Source organism: Rhinatrema bivittatum, chromosome 4 (genome assembly GCF_901001135.1).
Source record: "Rhinatrema bivittatum chromosome 4, aRhiBiv1.1, whole genome shotgun sequence".
NCBI classification, from domain to species: Eukaryota; Metazoa; Chordata; class Amphibia; order Gymnophiona; family Rhinatrematidae; genus Rhinatrema; species Rhinatrema bivittatum.
Genome location: NC_042618.1, coordinates 473,757,091 through 473,780,229, shown reverse-complemented (window position 1 = coordinate 473,780,229; position 23,139 = coordinate 473,757,091). Strand labels below are relative to the sequence as shown.

General features: G+C 43.7%; 1 protein-coding gene across 1 annotated transcript in view; it reads right to left on the bottom strand.

Moving 5' to 3' along the window:
* ANO2 (anoctamin 2) overlaps window positions 1-23,139 on the bottom strand; it is a 421,412-nt gene that overhangs the window by 337,068 nt on the left and 61,205 nt on the right. The window lies entirely within an intron of this gene.

The window sequence follows — 23,139 nt, the reverse complement described above, 5'->3', positions numbered from 1 at the left end:
AGCTTCTGTGTTTCCCCATCTTCCTCCACAGTGAGCTAATATGTACATAAATCATAATCAAAATATGCCTACAGTAAAATAATCTCAAATTCAAAATAAAAAATAATCTGCAAATGTAGGTGGTAATATATCACTTTAGATACTCCATCCAGAGGCAGCTGAAGAAGGGGTCTGGCGGTGCCTGAAGAAGATGCCCTGTGTGTGTGTGTGTGTGTGTGTATATGTGAGTGAGGCCTTGTGTGAATGTGTGTGTGTTAGCCTGTTTGTGTGTGTGTATATGTGTGTCTGTACTTGTGTGTGTGTGTGTGTGTGTGTGTGCATGTGTGCACCTGTGTGCCTGTAGAAGACACCCTGTGTGTATGTGTGTGTGGGAGCCTCTGTGTGTGTATGTGGGTGGGAGGGAGCCTGTGTGTATGTGTGTGGCAGCCTGTGTGTGTGTGTGTGAGTGAGTGAGTGAGCAGGGCTTTACAGACAGAGCATATTGTCTTTGCACAGTGCACTTCCATGGTTCTGGGTACTATTAGTGGCCACAGACAGAGATTAGAGCATGACTGACCTACCAACACAAGTCTTATATAGAGAGAGATACTCAGGGCTGGATCTAAGATTTTGGTACCCACAGGCAAAGTGCCATAGTGGTGCCCCTTTGAAACCATGCAGGCACATGGGCCTAAAGCAAGCAGAAACAGGCTCTTTATTAGCCTGGATATTTTTTTGTGCCTTCAAAATCGGGTGCCCTGCGCAGTTGCCTATGTTGCCCGTACCTAAATCTGGGCCTGTTGAAAATAAGAATTTCTAGTGTGTGATTAGTTTTTTTTGTTTTTTTTTAATGATGTTCTTTGTGCTTCTTTCACTTTCTACAATGTTTCCAAAAATGTTTGGTATTTTCCATAATTTGTGATGTATGCTTTTATTGGCATGATTTTGTAACAATTTGCAACCACTAGAAGTCAGCCATCTGTTGACCAGCAAACTGCATGTTAGTATCTGCCAGGTTCAAAAACCCCTTTTAAAATTGTTTTTAAAAGATGCTTTTGAGTAAAACAATTGCGCAAGAGTAGGATTGTTTTCCTACCAAAACACATGTCTGTAATTCATGTTTTTGCCCTGCATCCCATCACTTGTGACATTGTTACCATAACTCGTCCACGATGTTCTTCTAAATTCCCCATGGCAAAAGTACAGGCCTGGGACAATGACACTGCTCTTCTACACAGCAGTCATGATGGACCCTAGAGATGGTTCGAAGCACACAAAGCTAGCATAGCAAAGCAGTGGAGGAGTGGCCCGGTGCTTAGAGCAGCCAAGCTAAGAGCCAGGGTTCAAATCCTGCTGCTGCTCCTTGTGACCTTGGGCAGGTCACTTTACCCTCTGCTGCCTCAGGTACAAATTTAGACTGTGGGGATAGGGAAGTACCTGAGTGCTGTGAAAAGTGGAATTATAAATCTAAATAAATAAACCTTGGTTCTCTTTACTTATTTATTTTATTTTATATATACTGACATTTGATCTGAGATATCTACTCAACTCAAACCCTGGTCTCCTGGTTCATAGTCTGCTGCTCTAACCACTAGGCTAGTCCTCCTCCCTCCCACAACAACTTTTTAATTTATCTAGACTCATTCTACAATCAGACAGGTCTTGCATTTCCCTCAACAGATTGTCAAGATTTGTTAAGATGAAGACAATCCTTGAGAGTTGTCAGCCCTTCCACTTTCACATCACTCCTCCTCTCCCCGCCAATCCATATCGCCTTTCATCAAGCCATGGACTGTCACGATCCATTACTCCTCCCCTAGCCACTACTTCTATCATTCCTTCCTTCCTACCAGGGCTGCCCCCTTCCCCCCCCCCCATAGTTCTCGTGTTATGTGCCTATAAGGAAAATGCTTATGTAATGAGGGTCCTCAGTGGAGGTGCAAATGAAAGCAGAAAGCAGGAGAGAGCCTGCTCCAGCACTTGCCCATCAGAGAATCGGGAGAGGCAGGAGAGAGGGAAGAGCAGCCGAGCTTATCGCTTCAAGCCCAAGAATGAGAAAAGTAGCTGAAGGAGCGAGCTGGAAAGAATTCCTCCTTCCAAACAGTTGAAATCATCTGGAAAATGTGCAGTGCTCTCATTCATTAGTTTGGGCCTTTTAACAATGGGGATCCGTCTCAGCCACAACACGGGCAGCTTCTTCCGTTTCCCTGGGGTTTGATGACTCTGTGACAGCAAAGAGCCCCAGCTGTTCTTAGAAATTGCAGTCTTGATTCACTTATTGAACCATTTATTCTGCAAAAGACGATGGCTCCTCACAACAACTTTTTATTCATCTAGACTCATTCTACAATCAGATGGGTCTTGCATTTCCCTCAACAGATTGTCAGGTTAGATATTAATTTTTCTGGCTTCATTTGAGAAAAAGCATTTTATGGATGTCAGCTGCAAAAAGTGAAATTGTATGCATTTTCTTTCCTACTTTGATTCTCTTCACATTAGTTTGTAATTAACTCTATTTCTAAAGAAGGCTCCACAGACAAGGAATAAGGGTAACAGGGATATGGGCATAGCCTTATTGTAAAATTCCCGTTTTATCAACTGACAGTGCAATCTCTTATCTCTCTAACACTGTATGGACAAGAGGAGAGGACCTTTAAACTAAGTCAAAAGAGAAGACACTAGAAGCTGGCATGGATCCAATATACAGGCGTCACCCAATGGTGAAAGGAAACCCATGCTTCTACTGTCAAACAGAGGACGGATCTGATCTAGGACAGCAGTCTCAACGATGGTATCCCCCGGATCAGCAGGATCTCAGGTTTTGAACTCGCAATCTGCTGGCTCCAAAACACTTTACCGATGCACTAAAGTTAGTCTACCAAAAGCTTCCATGAAACAATCCAGTTCAAGCTTAGGAAGCAAGCGGGATGAACAAGCACAAACTGGCAAGACAGGAAAGAGTCAATTACTACAGTTCCACATGATTAAAGTCCTTTCGTGTTGCCATCTTCTCATCCAACAAAATATGAGCAGTGCTCATCAGCTGCCCCTTCAGCCTCTTGTGCATCCTCCTTATTTGCAAAACATTTTATATGCAGTGTCAGAAAGTTGCCTTTAAAAGAGTTAAGAGTAAATTTCAAAGCCACGTCTGCTTTGAAATCCGTGCTATACTTGCAGAAATGGTTTGTTATATAATTACCAGCCCGATAAGCAGGTAAACGTACGTGTGGTTATGTCCAGTATGGGCATAAGTTTACCCAGACTGAGTGGAGGCGATCCTGGTGGTGGGGGAACTTGCATACGATTGCTGCTTTGCCATGTAAATTGGCAGTTCATTAAATAAAGGGATATTAATACAGGGGCAATGCCCAGAGGTTCCTTTCACCTGCAGACTCTGCACCAGTTTTCAAAGCAAAAGTACATGTGTTTTCTTCAGTGGCGTAGTGAGGGGTGGGCGGCCGCCCCGGGCGCCGGGTCTAAGGGGGCGCCAAAACGCCTGATAAAATAAAATGTGTATGCTAATTTGCCCTCCCCGCTGAGGAACGTGCCCGATCCGCCATGCCTTCCTTTCCCCCCCCCCCCCGGTACCGCAGAACCACTCACACCCCTACCCTCTGCTGCGCCACGGGAAGGAACAGGGCTCGGGGGCAGGGCCAAGATGTGAGAGGGGCGGGGCCTCTGCGGAGAGGCCGGAGAGAAAGAGCGGCAGGGGCGGGGCCTGTGTGGAGCGGCCGGAGCGAGGCGGCGAGGGGCAGGGCTGCTCAGAGTAGGCGGGAGGCGGCGGTTGCGGTGGTGGCCGCGTTACTCGTTTCCTTTCTCTCGGGACTTTCCCTATTCTTCCCAGTCTTATCCCAGGCGTGAGCGCAGGCAGAAGTGAGGGAGCGGCGCCCTCCCGCCGGGAGAGGAGAAGAGGCGAGAGCCCGAGGAAAGCTGGACGAGGTAGGTGAGACTCCAGCTGCGTCTTTCTCCACACAAAGCCCGTGCACGGCCCCGACGGCGAGGCGCGCCCCCTGGAAACAGCGCCGAAAACGAAGCCCGGGCGAGATGTCCGGTACCGGCTCAGACCTGGCAGGCTCCGGAGGGGTGATAAGTAGCTCCCTGCCCCTTCTCCTCCCCCTGCACCCCCCTTGACTTGCAATGTTACCGTCAATTTTTACGCAAGATGCAAATCATTGATGGAGGGAGGGGGCGCCGAAGACGTCTCTTGCCCCGGGCACCAAATTGTCTAGCTACGCCAATGGTTTTCTTGCTTTGAAGCTTGCGGCAGACACCAATTATTACTCACAGACACTTTCACCTGCGTTTTCCATGGATGAAAACAGCACATCGTTTTGAAAATGCAATAGATGCACACTGCATTCCTCCCCTAAGCAAAACTTGCCCTTGGAAATGCCTCAGCTGAATGCACATGAGTCACGGACAAATGTGCATGGCCGTATTGAGGGAAGGCAACCTCAGACAGCCAATTTACGCACATAAATGGTTGAGAAAGTTCTGCTCCCCATGAAAGGGCTTGGATGAAGGAAGATGGCCCAACTTCAGTCTTATTGGTAGTAAACCTGTACAACTCTCACAGAATGTAGTGCTGTGTTTGGGGAAACTGGCTAGAGGCATTGGGCACAAAGGGGCCACTTGCCTTTCCCTCTCACCTTAACCTTTCTCTGGTGCTGCACGGTGGATTTGCAGAGCCGTCAGATGAGTTGCTTGCTCAATGCTGCTGCTGCTGCCGTACAAAGCCACCGCGTATTTCCCCCGTGGGATATCTGTGGCTTCCGATACGTTTACTGGAGCAACAAAATAGGTCTTGTAGTACCTGGGCCTTTCCTTTATTCAGATGTGAGCAATCCCAAGCAGTGCAGGAGGGATATTTTGTGAATATGATCAGTTTTGCATTTTATAAAGTTTGCTGCTGCCGCCGCATTCCAGAGGATGACGCGATTGGTTCCTTCTCGGTTGGATCACCTCTTAGTCTCTTCACATCCCTACCATGAGGGAAGAAAAGCTACTGTGGCATAAAGCTACCAGCAGTGTGATATGTAACATTCGTTAACCACAGGATATATATATCTGATATTCTTAAGGAATGGCTCAATCCCGCCTTCGATTGCGAGAAGGCAGAGTTTCCGGTTTTACTTGAAATACCGGTACATACAGTCCCCACATATAAACCTCGGCCCTGGACTTCTGCCTTTCTGATTCCTGTCTGTCTGGCAGTGATGAAGACAAGATGCGAGGTAACTGGCTGTAGCGCAAATAAGAAAAGGCTGAGGCCGATCCACATGGAAAACCTCCTGAAATGTTTTAGCAGCTGACAGGGCCCTGTCTCCCTTCCACTGATGGGAAGCTCCTGGCTGGATCAGACTATCCCGAGCCATGGTGGTGCTCTAAATAAGCCTTGAAAAATAAGTCACTATTCTGATTCATATGAGGTTGGGTTGTTTTTTTTTGTTTTGGGGTGGGGGGGGGGGGGGTTAACATTTATACAATGTGCATGTGAGGCTGTGCATGTGATAATCTCAAAGACTTCTTTCACAAAAGTGACTCACACCTTTGTTGTGCAAAAGCATAATCACAATCTGATGATATCCATTACTGAATTCACAAAATTAATTACTGAACAATAAAATAAACTTCTTCTAACATTCTAAGCAACATAGCGAGTTTTAGAAAATGTTTTAGAAAAACTGTCTGAGAATTGTGGTAGAAAATCACAATAATCAGTCAAGTCCCAACTGAATGCAAGACCTTCACATCAGCATTCAAAATGAAAATACTTGCTCTTCCTTACCCATGCATCTTTGTGGCTCTGTAAGGGACCTTCACGCAGCTAGCACAAGACTTCCTGCATATTCACCTTGTAACGCTATAATCATTGGTCTCATACACTTGACAAACTCGATTTTTGGTATTTTTTACATTACAATTAAACATTTGAAAAGACAACACTTCCTTTTTATATTATATGGCTCTGCTTCTCAACCCAGTCCTTGGGGCACACCGAGCCCGTCAGGTTTTCAGGATATCTACAATGACTATGCCAGATTAGAAAACCTGATGGGCTAGGTGGTGCTCAAGAATTGGCTTGAGAAGCACTGTTGTATGGGATCGATGATTACAAATAATTTCTTAGCACTGAAAAGTAAAAACGCTTTAGAAAGGTCCTTTATATAGCTGCAAATATACATGGATAAGGAAAAGTATTTTTATTTTGAATGCTGATGTGAAGGTTTAAAGATCAAATAATAGACCAGGGAGTAGGCAACTCCACTCCTGGAGTGCCACAAACAGGTCTCATTTTCAGGACATCCACAATGAATATGCATGAGATTTATCTGCATACAATGGAGGCAGTGCGTGCAAACCTACCTCTTGCACAGTCATTTGTGGATAACCTGAAAAGCAGACCTGTTTGTAACACTCCAGGATTGGAGTTGCCAGCTCTTGGTGAGATGACACTGTATACTGGTGGCTTTCATTTTGGGTAAAGAGTACCTACAGTATATAGAAACTGGGAATATGCCTTAACCCACTTTATTAGGTCCAAAATGATTTAGAACATATGCGCTTTTGATTCCAAAGCATTAGAGTTGTTCATTTGATTAATGCAAGAAAGGCAATCGGAATGAGAGAAAGATTTGGAGGCATGCCTAAACACTATTGCCATTATCTACGTGCTGCTTGAATGTTGCCGGGGGTCTTCAAAACAATACAATGATGCCATTGATGGTTTAACGCATCTTGTCAACTTTCAACAGGCTCAAACAATTCTTCACTTTTATGTTACTAAAAAACACCACTTTCTTTTACAACAATGGTAACCTTATGCATCTTCCAAATTTGCTGGATTTTTTCTTTAAGCATTAAAACAAATACATAAAATCTGATAACCAAGAACGACAGATGAGTGCCTTATTTCAATCCAGTTGTGGAGCCACAAGGAGATTCCCCAGCTTGCCCATAAGTCACAGGGAGAGAGAGTCAGCGGCCGAGATAAACCTTCAGTTCATGTCCCAGGACTTCTCCTCAGTTAGGATTTAGTGCTCTAACCACTAAATGCTTGTTTTTTGTAAATCTAATTTTTAAGTTTCTGTTTCGTCACATCTCTGTGTGTGTGTTTCTGGCAAGAGGACATCAACAGGGTCAAAACATGTATTTCCCAATTGTGGACTATGTGAGGCCACTCCAAACAACAACCAGAAATTCTTCTTAGTAGCCCCCATACGATCAGTCATCAACCGCATTTTCCTGAACTTATAAGAAGGGGTCAGTCAGTTCTGCAGATGCTGCAGTGCCGCTCTCAGGCGTGCTGTATCCAGACCAGTAAGGCTCAGAAGAGAGGGGACAGGCAGGGTGGCACACACTCTTGGCAAAGGCCAAACAGACAATAAAACATTCATGCCCTCGAATGCCATGATTTCCAGAAGTGTTAAAATGCTCCTATTAAGCTGCTTGGTTTATTTGTTCCAGCAATGGTCATTCGGGTATGTGTTAAAAAAAAGAAATCCTTATATTTATCCTAACCAGCAGTAAATCCTTATCCCTGAGTTGGTTTTATTGTCAGTTTAATATATCTGCAACCAAAAAAAACAAAAAAAAAACCTCAGTGTCCTCCAGATGTGGATTAAAATGTCATTTAAGAAAATGAAATTCCGGAAGCCATGTAAATTTAATATTTAACAAATACACTATAATTACTGAAAAAAACAAAAAAAAATCAAGGCCATAGCAGGAAGGGAGGAGTAAGTGTGGCTACCCCCAGCACGGCTCCAGTCCTGGCAGAGCAGATGGGAAAGTAGGTTACTGGCTGGAGCAGCTTCCCTTAGTGGCTTGTTATCTAGCAACATGAGCCAAGCTCCTGTCAAAGAAGTCTCTCCAATCTAAGAACAAGGTTTGGGGGGAAAAAAGTGACACTGGCTGAAGAGGATTCGAGTCCATCGATTTTCAGAGATTTTCTCCTCTCGGTTTTTCCCGATGAAATAACACTAACAGCGCACCAATGCCTGGCGAGAGTGACCAGACAACCAGCATGTAATCCAGCTGGCACGTTAAGATTACCATGATTACCTCAGCCGGTGGCCCAGCGGAGCCATCCTGAAGCGACACTAGAGGACAATAGTTTAAAACTATGAAAAATGCATAGCCCATCAAACAGCAAAAAAGAAACAATGCACTTTCATGCTAAATATGAGGCCAGCATAGAAAAGCAATGGAAAGGGAAGCAGAACTGAGTGACACCACTGATTTTGCCTGTTTCCAATCAGATCGAGTAGGAATCACCAGTGTGAATAATCTGTGGTCTGCATCATCGAGGGGTCCCATAGAAAAATCCTTATTTCAAAGGGAGACACATAAACACTCCAGATCTAGGAAACGTAAAAAAGGAGGCGCCATCGCCATGGACCATGGCTAAACCGTTCGTCTGGTTGTTGCTGCCTGTTCAGGTTCCCTTCCCATAGTGCTTCTCCTCTGCTGATATTGGCAGGAGTATATGCCAGCTGAGTGAGAATAGTGCTACAAATGTAAGTGCATTGGTGTGTGTGTGTGTGTGTGTGTGTGTGGAGGGAGAGGTGGGGGGGGGGGGGAGGGGAGCTGGATCTTGGCATGCAGTCCTTATCCTTTCATAACCCCTGCTGAAATGACAACCAAGGCACTGCAGCTCTGTGATACACAACTAATTAAAGGCTAGCTCCATGCTGCAACATCAATCTGTCTCGTGTCAGATGCTAAAACATTTTACCTAAATTAAACTGAAAACTTACTGCCAGCTCCTACGTTTTTAAAAATGCTACAGCACTGCGTTTTGCACTCATGAACTTACTCCTAAGATCAGCATTCATTTTGCTAATTGCATTATCACACTTATTAGCAGACAGTCTCATTTTTAATTCCTCAAGCCTTAATAAATATACTTTGTAAAGTATAAGACATTGCCTGGGAACTTGACTAACCAGGAAACTGTATGAAAGACCTTGTGAAAATGCCACTTGCAGGCTCTGGATATCTTTATGCCTTGAATAAAATGTCTTTTCCCATTACAGCCTCACCACGCAGATGTATGAGAGAGACAAGCAAGCACACGCAGTTTTTATTGTTCAGGTAAAGAAGGTTAAACCCCAGTATGCTTTGACAGCTTCAACACAAGCAGCATTAGTATGATTGCATCCGACCTGCCAGAAAGCATGGGGGCAACCTGCATGGAGTGGCAGACATAATCCTAACAGCAACTGGGGCAACGCGTCGCGCACTGACACTACACAGAGCTACGGTGCCGCCCTAAACAGCGGAGGTACGACTGCATCAGGCTTCCTGGACGGCTTGCAATAGCCTGCACATTGCTGCGTTTACAAGCCAAAACAGCGGTGGTATGATTGTACTGGGCTTCCAAGAAGGCAACTGGGTTAACGCACACTGCACACTGCACAGAGCTGCGGGTGCCACCCTAAACAGCAGGGGTACGACTGCATCAGGCTTCCTAGACGGGGCAGGCTGCACAATGCGGCACTTACAAGCCAAAACAGCGGTGGTATGACTGTACTGGGCTTCCAAGAAGGCTGGAAGATCTAGTTAAAGCCCATGCTTCAACAAGTCTGGGGAGGCCATATTTTTTGGGACAACAGCCTCACCAATTTTGGTCTCTGGGAGGTTTTGTTATAAACCTGGGTAATAAGACATGGAAGGGGCCTTGGGTGTTGGATTCAGCACTGAGTGGGCAAAGGGTGGAGAGGTCAGGAAAAAGACAAGATTGCAGGGGGGGGGGGGGGGTGAGAATTTATCTGCTCATTTACCCCAAGTGGAGGAATTTGAACTGGGCAGATTGGATGGGCCAATTTGTTCCTTATCTGCTGTCATCTGTTTTGTGACAATGTTATAAATACTTTGTTCAGGCCAGAAAAAAAAAAACGTTGAAAAGGCCGTTCTGTTGTAATTATTTCCTACTTTAACTATGCACAGGAAAAACCTTAGGTAAAACTGAACATGATGGGAAGCAAAAAAAAGTCAAATAAGAAACAACTCAGAAGTGGATCCCTACCAAAATGCAAGGAGATCCTTAGGGGGCGAGAGATCAGCCGAGCCCCTGCTTTGGTTACAAAGCTTTTCCGAGTGTACAATCGTTTCTCCCGCAGCTTTTCAGGATTTCGCACTGGAGAACTTCCAGCCCGGTTATTGTAAGGAGGGGACTCTTGTACTCAGTAAGTGCCTTGGCATAAACCTGTAGCCCCATCTTGGGATAAGAGAACCTAGTTAGCAAGCTCTTTCCAATATGTACGGCTGTAATTTTGTAGATCAGAGGAAGGGCGAAAGAGGCTGGAGAAGACAGGAAGGACTGCTCTGCTGCAGACGCTGAGATTGTACTCCGCACGCATTTGCAGTGGGTAGGCAGGGGCGAACCTGTTTAAATCAAAAGGGCTTTATCCCTTGTTCTTTCCTCTTGTGACAGGAGAGGAAACGAAGCGATGGGCATCCACCTCCCTCTTCACGGAGAGGATGGTGGGTGCCTGGAATGCCCTTCCAGAGGAGGTGGTGAAGACGAAACCAGTGAAAGATTTCAAAGGGGCGTGGGATAAACACTGTGGATCCCTAAAGGTTAGAGGATGGAAATGAGATAAGCATGCATGGGGGTAACTTGCTGGTGCAGCGGTTACTGCCCTTAACCAATAAGTCTGCTACTTTTGATGCAACTCCATCATTGCTCTCTGCTTCAACAGCAAGAAGTAGCAGGGAACTGGACTCAGACAGCAATAAACAAGGGTCCTGACTTTTAAGGTCTGGGAAACTGAAAAGTATGGGGGTGAGTGACCCGTACGGCGCGGCAGATACAAACATAAGGTTGCTGGGCAGCCAGGATGGACCGTTTGGTCCTTTTCTGCCGTCATTGCTATGATTCTATGGATATTGCCTTTTAGGATTAGTTATTGTATATGCTATTGCATCTGCCGTATTCTTGCACTTGATATTCTTGATGTATATGCTGATGGGTTTGATGTATATGTTCTGGGCCCTTTGTTGGAGTGGGGTGACCTATAAATCAAAACTGTGTGTAATGCCCATAATTTCCTGTCACATCCCAGGCACATATAAGGAAAAGCTTTATGAAGAATATTTTAACCCCCTTTCCCTCTTACGTTTCCTTCTGTTCTGTGCCTGAGCCCGAGTCATTTGCTTCTCTGACCTCGCAAAACGATTCTCCAGTTAATCCGTGCGCAGAATGAAGAAAGTAGCCGGTCGCTACGTGTGGTGAGCATGAAGAAGAGACACGTGGCTGAAAAATATGCTCTCAGTAGGGACTAGAGAAGGCAAACCTGGCTCAGAGAGCAATTTAGATTAGTCTGACAGCTTGCAAATTTGTTCTGTTTTTCTAGCCAGTACTAACTGGCTCAAATTAGACTCCGAGTTTGTCTTGGAAATAGTTGCTGGAATCACCATGGCTTAACAGTTTCACATTTTAATGAAAGCCATCTTGAATTTTAATGCAGGCTTAGTCCAATTTTTTATACAAATCTTCTCTCTTTTTCTTTTTGTAATGCAACTGGACTCCAGTGTGCCTGGCTGAACATACAGAGGGTAGTGAGGAAAAGCTTGGGCACTTTTAAGTGGTGATCAAACCTAACGTACAGTCTTGTGCAGCAATCTAGCAGCAGTCAGACGTCAAGTGATGATCCAAAATATGGACTACAGACTAGGGATGTGCAGACGGATGCCATACGTTGCATTCGGGATTCGGATTCGTCGGGGGGCAGATACGTTGCATTCGGCCGTATGACGCCCCGAAACGTTAATACGTCGATTTCTATTAATTCCCCCGCTAAAATTAAATTAACTACAACTCCCCACCCTCCTGACCCCTCCAATACTTACCAAAACTCCCTGGTGGTCCAGCGAGGGGTCCGGGAGCCATCCCCTGCACTCACACCCTCGGTGTCGGTTTCAAAATGGCGCCGATAGCCTTTGACCTACTATGTCACAGGGGCTACCGGTGCCATTGGTCAGCCCCTGTCACATGGCCATCGGCGCCATCTTGTGCTCCTACCATGTGACAGGGGCTGACCAATTGCACTGGTAGCCCCTGTGACATAGTATGGGCAAAAGCTATCAGCGCCATTTTGATTATTGGCAGCCGACGGTCCGAGTGCAGGGGATGGCTCCCGGACCCCCCGCTGGACCACCAGGGAATTTTGGTAAGACTTGGGGGAGGGTCAGGAGGGTGGGGGGTTTGTTTAAATTGGTTTCTTTAGGAGGCCAAATAATTCGGTGAAGATTCGTGTATTCGTGGGGAATCGCGATACGTTTCGCTTCCCCACGAATACAACGAATATGGCCACATCGGTTGTGGATTGCCAATACGTAGGGACCGAATGCACAGCCCTACTACAGACTACACTGCTTCTGGTTTGGCATTTTTGTTTGGTTAAAAAATTGGAAAAATGACCTCAGATTTCATCTCAGCTCTACCTGGATGGGAGTGGCTGCATCAGACACTCTCCCCGCTGCACATTAGGTGGTGTTTTGAATTAACTCAGGGTTGATAACTTTAAAAGGGGTGCATGGGTGCACATTAATATGTATGCATCATCGCCCGCCCAGGGACGCAATGAATTTATAACATACAGGCACATATGCGTGAACATTATAAAATCAGCCAGGCACAATTATGTGTGCGCCTAATTTTGCATGTAGGCACAACCAACCGTACATATTGGGTTTCAGCCACATAAGTCAGGGAATTTTATAACTGGTGCGCGTTAGGGATGTGCATTCATTTTCAACAAATGTGCAATCTGCAACGCATAAGTCCCTGTTCGTTTGATTCGTGGGTTCGCGAAATGCATGGTGATCCCCCATGAATAAAACATATCATATTAGTTTCTTTCTTTTGGTTCGTAGTGATTTCTTAGCGGCCGTTTGAAATAGAAGAAAACCATGTGGGAGTATCCATAAGAAAAACAGCCCTTTCCTGTGAGTCATAAGTGACCTCACAGCCCTGTCATAGAGTGGGTCGGACAGGTTGGCAAGGAGACGAGAATGCAACCTATCAGAGCTAGGCATTTTTTCTAATGCAGCTAAACGCCGCTCTCACTCAGTGCTCTGTGACGCTGCTCCTGATGACGCTGTACTATTTATACTTTAAGCATGTGGCGTGCCACGCTCTTTCTTTGCGGGGTTGTCCAGGGAGACACTCAGAGCTAGTCTGAGTGTCTCAAATCTGTATTCAATTGCTAGCTACTTTGATAGAATTTTCCATTGAAAAAGATATTTGTTCATTTTTGCTGCAGTGCCAGCCAGGCTTTTTTTTGACCGCACTTTTTTTATTGAACTCAGACAGCCTCTCTGTCTCTCCCACTGAGAGAAGCTGCTAGCAGTGGCATTTTGTTGCCTATCCTTAACGACCTTCTCACAGATAACAACCCTGATATATGTGCAATCACCGAAACCTGGTTTAAAAAATCTGACTATGTTCTTTTAAATCAATTACCTAAAAATAAATATGACATCACTTCTATTCCTAGGAACTCTATTCCTAGGAACTCCTCCTAAAAATACAACAAATGAATTGTCCACCCAAATTTGAAATAGCTCTTTTAAATTCCAATGGCTACAAAACTTACTAGAACTTAATGTCTCTCCATTAATTGAGTTTTTTGTTACTAATCTAAAAACTGAAATTCCTACCATCATACTCGGTGATTTTAACTTACATGTCGATAAAGACCCATTATCCCACATTCTTAAACTCAATGTCAGCATTAGGTTTTCATCAAATAGTAAATCAATCAATCCACAAAGCAGGATACACACTAGATTTAATATTCATCAACTCTTATCTCAACTCCACTCTCAGTCCCACTACTTCCCCAATCCCATGGTCTGATCATAAATTAATTACCTGTGATATAAATATCCAAAAACAACCGTAACACCCCGAGCAACCAAAACCAGAATTGAATACAGGAAACCTTGTCAACTAGATACCTGTTGCAATCGTCCCTTCCAACGGCTTAACTCTGCCTACCTCTCTTTGTTTGCTCCTCCTCATGCTGCGGATAGACGCCTGGCTACCGCAGCATCTGCCTGCCATCCTCTCCGTCATCCCCGGACCAGCTTAGGCGCTGCCTCCCACCATGCTCTGCTTGTACCATAGGGCACCCACGCCGCGCAGCCCTTCTTCTTATTTCCTACTTGGCGTGAACCTCCGGGGCATCCCCCCGTGATGACGTCATGATGCCCGGATATTTAAAGCCTACAATGTTTGCTAGCCTTTGAGTTAGCAAGGGTTATCCTACGGGAAACCTACGGATGGGATTCGCTCTCCGTACCCAGCTACTCTGCCTCTCCAATCTTTATTGGACTCTCTAACGCTAACGGGGTACCCGCTCCTCGGGGCCTCACTTGCTTTCCAGGTCACTATCAGGAAACCGGTACTCGCTCCTTGAGGGCCCATGTTCCCTGACTCGCTGCCTACTCCTACCTTCTCTTCTGCCTGGAAGAATTTGCTAATCTTCAACATCAGTGAGTACTACCATCTTCACCGCAGAGCTGTTCCCTGGAACCAGGCACTCGCTCCTCGAAGGCCTGCCTCCGTTCCAGCCCCAGTGCCATCTCCATGGAGCCGCTGCATGAGTACATCATCTACAAGCCTCCCAGCTCTCAGGGTTCAGATACTTGCTCCTCGAGGGTCTGCTCTCCCTACCCTGGGGATCTCCATACTGGGGTCTTGTATATTCTCCACTGTACTCATTCTCTCAGTTCTTTCCACTACAGCACTGCTACTGGAGGAGTTGTTGTTCCAGTGCCTGAGGGATACCAGTCCTGCCAGGCTATTCCAGCTGCTCACTACTGCCACCTCTGGTGGCTTCCTTACACAGTCTAATAAAAGATCAAACTCTGTGTTTGTGTGTCCTGAGCTAAGCCTGACCTGTGGCCCCTCACGGGACTTCCCCCCGTGGGTGTGGTCAGCTGCCAGAGTGTCCAAGGGTCCACACAAACCTCACAGTTTACAACAATACCCTAACTGATCATCTCTCAAAAGCTCAGAATGACATAGACACATCAAACAGTGATAACGCAATCAATTCATGGTTCTCTTTAACAAAAAAAGTAGCTGATAATTGCTGCCCACGTATTAAAAAAGATATTTCCATCAACAAAAAACACCACACCCCATGGTACAACAATGAATTAAGGATATTTAAAACAACACTAAGAAACATTGAGAGACATTAGAGAACTTCTCCTTCTACCAAAACACTAGCTAACTACAAATCTCTATTACATAAATACAACAAAGCCACCAATAAAGCAAAAAAATAATTCTATTCTAACAAAATAAATAAATTTCAATATAACCCTAGAGCTCTATTCTCATACGTAAAAGACCTGACCAGTCCTATTGAAACTCCCACACCAAACAACTCTTCTAATTATGATACAATTGCTCAATATTTTAAAGAAAAAACTTTCAACATAATAAAAAACATAGCTCCCGTGAACTCTAACCAAATTGTACTACCAAGCAATCCTAAGGAACATTTAACCTCCTTTGACACAGTTTCATCCCTTGAAATTGAAGGTATAATTAAAAAAATGAACCCAGCTGCCCACCCAATTGTCCATTTTCCAACTAAACTATTAAAAACAATCACCAATATAGTATCTAAACCTATTGCCGATATAATTAACTTGTCCATAACCGAAGCTAATGTCCCACACACTTTAAAATCCACAATAGTAAAACCAATCACAAAAAAACCACAAGCAAACTCATACGATCTCTCAAACCTAAGACCCATTTCTAATTTACCCTTGTATATCAAACTTCTCGAGAAAGTAATTAATAATCAACTAACAGATTATCTGGAAAAACATAGTACCCTGTACCCAGCACAACACGGATTTAGAAAATATTTTAGTACAGAGACCCTTTTAACTTCACTACAAGATATCATCCTAAGAGGAACCGATAACAGCCAATCTTACTTCCTGATCTTGCTAGACATCTCAACAGCCTTTGATACAGTTAATCATAATATCCTCCTTGATAGACTAAATGAAATAAGCATTAAAGACTCAGCACTCAAATGGTTTAGCTCTTACCTAACAAATAGAACCTTCAAAGTAAAATTTCTTGATAAAGCGTCACATCCTATTGATCTCAACTTCGGAGTACCCCAGGGATCCTCTCTACACTATTTAATATCTATATGCTCCCTTCATGCAGAATTCTATCAGGCCTCGGTCTAACACATTTTATTTATGCCGATGATGTTCAAATTTTAATGCCGATCCAAAAGTCCATTGACCAAACTCTTAAGCTCTGGGACATATACCAATCCGCCATTGAAAAGGTATTAACCCAAATGAATCTGTCCCTAAATACTAAAAAAAAACTGAAATCCTATACATCTCACCTAAATTAAGCAAGACAAAAGAGCTTGAAATTCAAGAAGCGGCCAAAAACTACCCCATCTCCCTAGAAGTATGAGATCTAGGGATTCTTATAGATTGCGAATTCTTTTAGAAATCCTGCGTTAAAAAAATCATAAGCGATGGTTACTTCAAATTAAACATACTCAAAAGATTAAAACCCCTCCTATTCCCAAAAGACTTTAGAACTGTCGTACAGGCACTTGTCTTATCAAGATTAGACTACTGTAACTCACTATTCTTAGGCCTTCCCGCAAATATCACAAGACCATTGCAACTTCTGCAGAACTCTGCAGCTAGACTCTTGACAGGTACTAGAAGATCCAAACATATCATCCCAATATTAAAACAACTTCACTGGCTGCCGGTCAAATACAGGGCCCAGCATAAAATCTTATCACTAATTCACAAAACACTATACAATGAAAAAATTGAATGGCTAACCTCTTCACTTCACTTCCACACCCCCTCAAAAATCACCAGATCAACTGGAACAGGGATGCTGCCATTTCCTTCCCCCAAAATTGCCCACCTAAATAATGTAAGAGAAAGAACTACCTCTATTGCTGGACCCCTTCTATGGAACTATTCTGCAGGAATTACGACTAGAAGCAGACATCAAATTATTTAAAAAGGGGATTAAAACCTGGCTTTTTAAACAAGCCTACCAAGGGCCTCATTTTCAAAGGGAGTTACCGCGCGCGATAAATTCGCAAATCGCGCTAACAGCCGTTAACGCGATTTGCGAATGCAAATTTGTAATTTGGTATTCAGGGGGCGGAGTTGGGGCGGAGCATATGTAAAGTGAGAAACAGTTATCGTGTGCGGCGAAACAGCCGCAGTGTTAGCGCGGCTCCTATCGCGGCTAATAGCTACAACCCTTTCATTTGCGTTACATACTGCGCTAGAGGGCAGTAAAGGTGTATCGCAGTGCACGATATTTCCGGACAGCCTATTTCAGGCTCCAGCATGGGGGGGGGGGGAGGGAGAGAGAGAGAGAGAGAGAGAATATGCAACTATATATAAGTATATATATATGTATGGTACATAAGGCTTTGTATTTTATTCTGTGTTCTATGGGTAGCCAATGTAATTCCGCTAGAGTTTCAGTTATATGGTCCCTCCTTTTTCCAGTTAGTATTCTAGCTGATGTGTTTTGCAGTATTTGAAGTAGTCTTAATGTTGCATTTGGAAGTAAAAGTTCATTGCAGTAGTCAGTGCTGGAAAAAACTAGTGCCTGAAGTACTGTTCTGAAATGAGCTGGTGTTAGTAGTGGTTTTAGTCTTCTGAGGATCATGAGTTTTGCATAGCCTTCTCTTACTTTTAGTGATATGTGCTGTTTTAGATTGATTTCTGGGTCCATTATTATTCCAAGGTTCTGTACTTTTTCAGCTAGTTCAATTTTCTGGTTGTTTTGGAGTATTATTGGAGTTTGAATGATTTCGATATTTTTCCACTCTAAGGGCCTTATTTACTAAGCATTTTTCCCATAGACACAGTGTAGAAATTCTGTTTTTTCAATGTTAATCACCAGTTCCATTTGGTTAAGGAGTTGTTTTATAATGTCTAGGTACATGTTAGCTAGGTTTAACATTTTCTCTATTGTGTCATCGATTGGAAGAATTAGTTGAATATTGTCTGCATAAATGTAGTGTATGATTCCCAGTCCAGCTAGCAGATGGCATAAGGGCAACATGTATATGTTAAAGAGGGTTGCAGACAGGGCTGATCCCTGCGGGTCTCCTGTTTCGAGATTGACTTTTTCTGATAATACGTTGTTGATCTGAACTTGAAAGAACCTATTGTTTAGATATGACTTGAACCAGTTTATTGTTTTGCTGTGTAATCCAATTTCTTCTAGTCTTTTTAGTAGTATTTTATGGTTTACTGTGTCGGTAAACATTAGAATGTAATGTTTACGGCTATCAAAACCTCTTAGAATGTTACTGTTAGTGAGAGAAGTAGTGTTTCAGTGCTGTAGTGTTTGCGAAATCCATGTTATGACGGATACAGTATAAGAACATAAGAAAATGCCATACTGGGTCAGACCAAGGATCCATCAAGCCCAGCATCCTGTTTCCAACAGTGGCCAATCCAGGCCATAAGAACCTGGCAAGTACCCAGAAACTAAGTCTATTCCATGTAACCATTGCTAATGGCAGTGGCTATTCTCTAAGTGAACTTAATAGCAGGTAATGGACTTCTCCTCCAAGAACTTATCCAATCCTTTTTTAAACACAGCTATACTAACTGCACGAACCACATTCTCTGGCAACAAATTCCAGAGTCTAATTGTGCGTTGAGTAAAAAAGAACTTTCTCCGATTAGTTTTAAATGTGCCCCATGCTAACTTCATGGAGTGTCCCCCCTAGTCCTTCTACTATCCGAAAGAGTAAATAACCGATTCACATCTACCCGTTCTAGACCTCTCATGATTTTAAACACCTCTATCATATCCCCCCTCAGTCGTCTCTTCTCCAAGCTGAAAAGTCCTAACCTCTTTAGTCTTTCCTCATAGGGGAGTTGTTCCATTCCCCTTATCATTTTGGTAGCCCTTCTCTGTACCTTCTCCATCGCAATTATATCTTTTTTGAGATGCGGCGACCAGAATTGTACACAGTATTCAAGGTGCGGTCTCACCATTGAGCGATACAGAGGCATTATGACATTTTCCGTTTTATTCATCATTCCTTTTCTAATAATTCCCAACATTCTGTTTGCTTTTTTGACTGCCGCAGCACACTGAACCGACGATTTCAATGTGTTATCCACTATGACACCTAGATCTCTTTCTTGGGTTGTAGCACCTAATATGGAACCCAACATCGTGTAATTATAGCATGGGTTATTTTTCCCTATATGCATCACCTTGCACTTATCCACATTAAATTTCATCTGCCATTTGGATGCCCAATTTTCCAGTCTCACAAGGTCTTCCTGCAATTTATCACAATCTGCTTGTGATTTAACTACTCTGCACAATTTTGTGTCATCTGCAAATTTGATTATCTCACTCGTCGTATTTCTTTCCAGATCATTTATAAATATATTGAACAGTAAGGGTCCCAATACAGATCCCTGAGGCACTCCACTGTCCACTCCCTTCCACTGAGAAAATTGCCCATTTAATCCTACTCTCTGTTTCCTGTCTTTTAGCCAGTTTGCAATCCACGAAAGGACATCGCCACCTATCCCATGACTTTTTACTTTTCCTAGAAGCCTCTCATGAGGAACTTTGTCAAACGCCTTCTGAAAATCCAAGTATACTATATCTACCGGTTCACCTTTATCCACATGTTTATTAACTCCTTCAAAAAAGTGAAGCAGATTTGTGAGGCAAGACTTGCCCTGGGTAAAGCCATGCTGACTTTGTTCCATTAAACCATGTCTTTCTATATGTTCTGTGATTTTGATGTTTAGAACACTTTCCACTATTTTTCCTGGCACTGAAGTCAGGCTAACCGGTCTGTAGTTTCCCGGATCGCCCCTGGAGCCCTTTTTAAATATTGGGGTTACATTTGCTATCCTCCAGTCTTCAGGTACAATGGATGATTTTAATGATAAGTTACAAATTTTTACTAATAGGTCTGAAATTTCATTTTTTAGTTCCTTCAGAACTCTGGGGTGTATACCATCCGGTCCAGGTGATTTACTACTCTTCAGTTTGTCAATCAGGCCTACCACATCTTCTAGGTTCACCGTGATTTGATTCAGTCCATCTGAATCATTACCCATGAAAACCTTCTCCATTACGGGTACCTCCCCAACATCCTCTTCAGTAAACACCGAAGCAAAGAAATCATTTAATCTTTCCGCGATGGCCTTATCTTCTCTAAGTGCCCCTTTAACCCCTCGATCATCTAACGGTCCAACTGACTCCCTCACAGGCTTTCTGCTTCGGATATATTTAAAAAGGTTTTTACTGTGAGTTTTTGCCTCTACAGCCAACTTCTTTTCAAATTCTCTCTTAGCCTGCCTTATCAATGTCTTACATTTAACTTGCCAATGTTTATGCTTTACCCTATTTTCTTCTGTTGGATCCTTCTTCCAATTTTTGAATGAAGATCTTTTGGCTAAAATAGCTTCTTTCACCTCCCCTTTTAACCATGCCGGTAATCGTTTTGCCTTCTTTCCACCTTTCTTAATGGTATTTTTTAACAATGACCACGCCTCTTGGACATTTTTTACTTTTGTAGCTGCTCCTTTCAGTTTTTTTCTAACAATTTTTCTCATTTTATCAAAGTTTCCCTTTTGAAAGTTTAGCACGAGAGCCTTGGATTTGCACACTGTTCCTTTTCCAGTCATTAAATCAAATTTGATCATATTATGATCACTATTGCCAAGTGGCCCCACCACCGTTACCTCTCTCACCAAGTCCTGTGCTCCACTGAGAATTAGATCTAAAATTGCTCCCTCTCTCGTCGGTTCCTGAACCAATTGCTCCATAAAGCTATCATTTATTCCATCCAGGAACGTTATCTCTCTAGCGTGACCCGATGATACATTTACCCAGTCTATATTGGGGTAATTGAAGTCTCCCATTATTACTGCACTACCAATTTGGTTAGCTTCCCTAATTTCTCTTAGCATTTCACTGTCCATCTCACCATCTTGACCAGGTGGACGGTAGTATACCCCTATCACTGTAGTCTTCCCTGATACACAAGGGATTTCTACCCATAAAGATTCAATTTTGTATTTAGTCTCATGCAGGATGTTTATCCTGTTGGACTCTATGCCATCCCGGACATAAAGCGCCACACCTCCTCCCGACTGCTCCTCTCTGTTATTGCGATATAATTTGTACCCCGGTATAGCACTGTCCCATTGGTTATCCTCTTTCCACCATGTCTCTGAGATGCCAATTAAGTCTATGTCATCATTTACTGCTATACATTCTAATTCTCCCATCTTACTTCTTAGACTTCTGGCATTAGCATACAAACATTTCAAAGTTTGTTTTTTGATTGTATTTTTATTCTGCTTTTTAATTGATAGGGATAAGTTAGAATTTTTTAGCTCAGGTGAGTTTTTAGTTACAGGCACTTGGACTACTTTTCTAATTATTGGAACCTCACTGTCGGGATGCCCTAATTCTAATGCATCATTAGTATCCTTTAAAGATACATCTCTCCGAACCATGCGCTGCTGAGCGACTGTCGGCTTTCCCCTTTGTTCTAGTTTAAAAGCTGCTCTATCTCCTTTTTAAAGGTTAGCGCCAGCAGTCTGGTTCCACCCTGGTTAAGGTGGAGCCCATCCCTTCGGAAGAGACTCCCCCTTCCCCAAAAGGTTCCCCAGTTCCTAACAAAACTGAATCCCTCTTCCTTGCACCATAGTCTCATCCACGCATTGAGACTCCGGAGCTCTGCCTGCCTCTGGTGACCTGCGCGTGGAACAGGGAGCATTTCAGAGAATGCCACCCTGGAGGTTCTGGATTTAATCTTTCTACCTAAGAGCCTAAATTTGGCTTCCAGAACCTCCCTCCCACATTTTCCTATGTCGTTGGTGCCCACGTGTACCACGACAGCCGGCTCCTCCCCAGCACTGTCTAAAATCCTATCTAGGTGATGCGTGAGGTCCGCCACCTTCGCACCAGGTAGGCATGTTACCAGGCGATCCTCACGCCCACCCGCCACCCAGCTATCTACATTCCTAATAATCGAATCACCAACTATGACGGCCGACCTAACCCTTCCCTCCTGGGCAGTAGGCCTTGGGGAGATATCCTCAGTGCGAAAGGACAATGCATCACCTAGAGAGCAGGTCCTTGCTACAGGATCCTTTCCTGCTACATCTGGTTGGTGCTCTCCCATTATGAGACCTTCTTCCTCCAAGGCAGCACCAGGGCTGCCAGTCTGAAGTTGGGACTGGACTACTATGTCCCCTGAAGGTCTCATCTATATACCTCTCTGTCTCCCTCAGCTCCTCCAGGTCTGCCACTCTAGCCTCCAGAGATCGGACTTGTTCTCTGAGAGCCAGGAGCTCTTTGCATCGCATGCACATGTACAACTTCTCACCGGTGGGTAAAAAATCATACATGTGACACTCGATGCAAAAGACTGGGAAGCCCCCCTCTTGCTGCTGGACTGCTGCCTTCATCTCAATTTTGATCAGTTCCTAGTTAAGTTTTAGGTTGCTATGGGAGTAGGAATGTGTCTAAGTTCCTTTAAATGTATTAGTGAATTCACTATATGTCTGGTAGTGGCCTACTGGGGTCTGATCGAATTCTCAATAAAGTTTTTGTTGATGGGGTTTTTTTTTTTGGTTTTTTTTTTTGTGCAAGTGGCACCTGCCTATAAATTAAGGGATGAGCTAGGGTTGGGAAATACAAACAGTCTAACTTTAGTTAGTCAGCCTGAGTGACTCACAGCTCCCTTGATTAACAAATGTTGTTCCCTATTCAAACCTAATCACACTACCTCAACACCTTTCCAAGGTGAGTAACTGAGCTGAACTATTCAACTTTTTTACTTTGGTATATACTGCTCCTAGCTTATTTCTAGCTTCTGGCTACTTTTTTGTGGGGGTTTTTTTTTGTGTTTTTTTTTGTTTTTCAATACAATGCACTCAGTTATTTATTAAATAAAACACTTAGCTCTTTAAAAGTCTGGAGGACACTTTAATAGTCAGGCAGACTTTTAAAAAATAAACACACTACCTACTGCTACCTTATTGACTGACTAAATACAAACAGTCTAACTTGTTTATTTATTCACTGCCAACCTACTGCTACCTTATTGA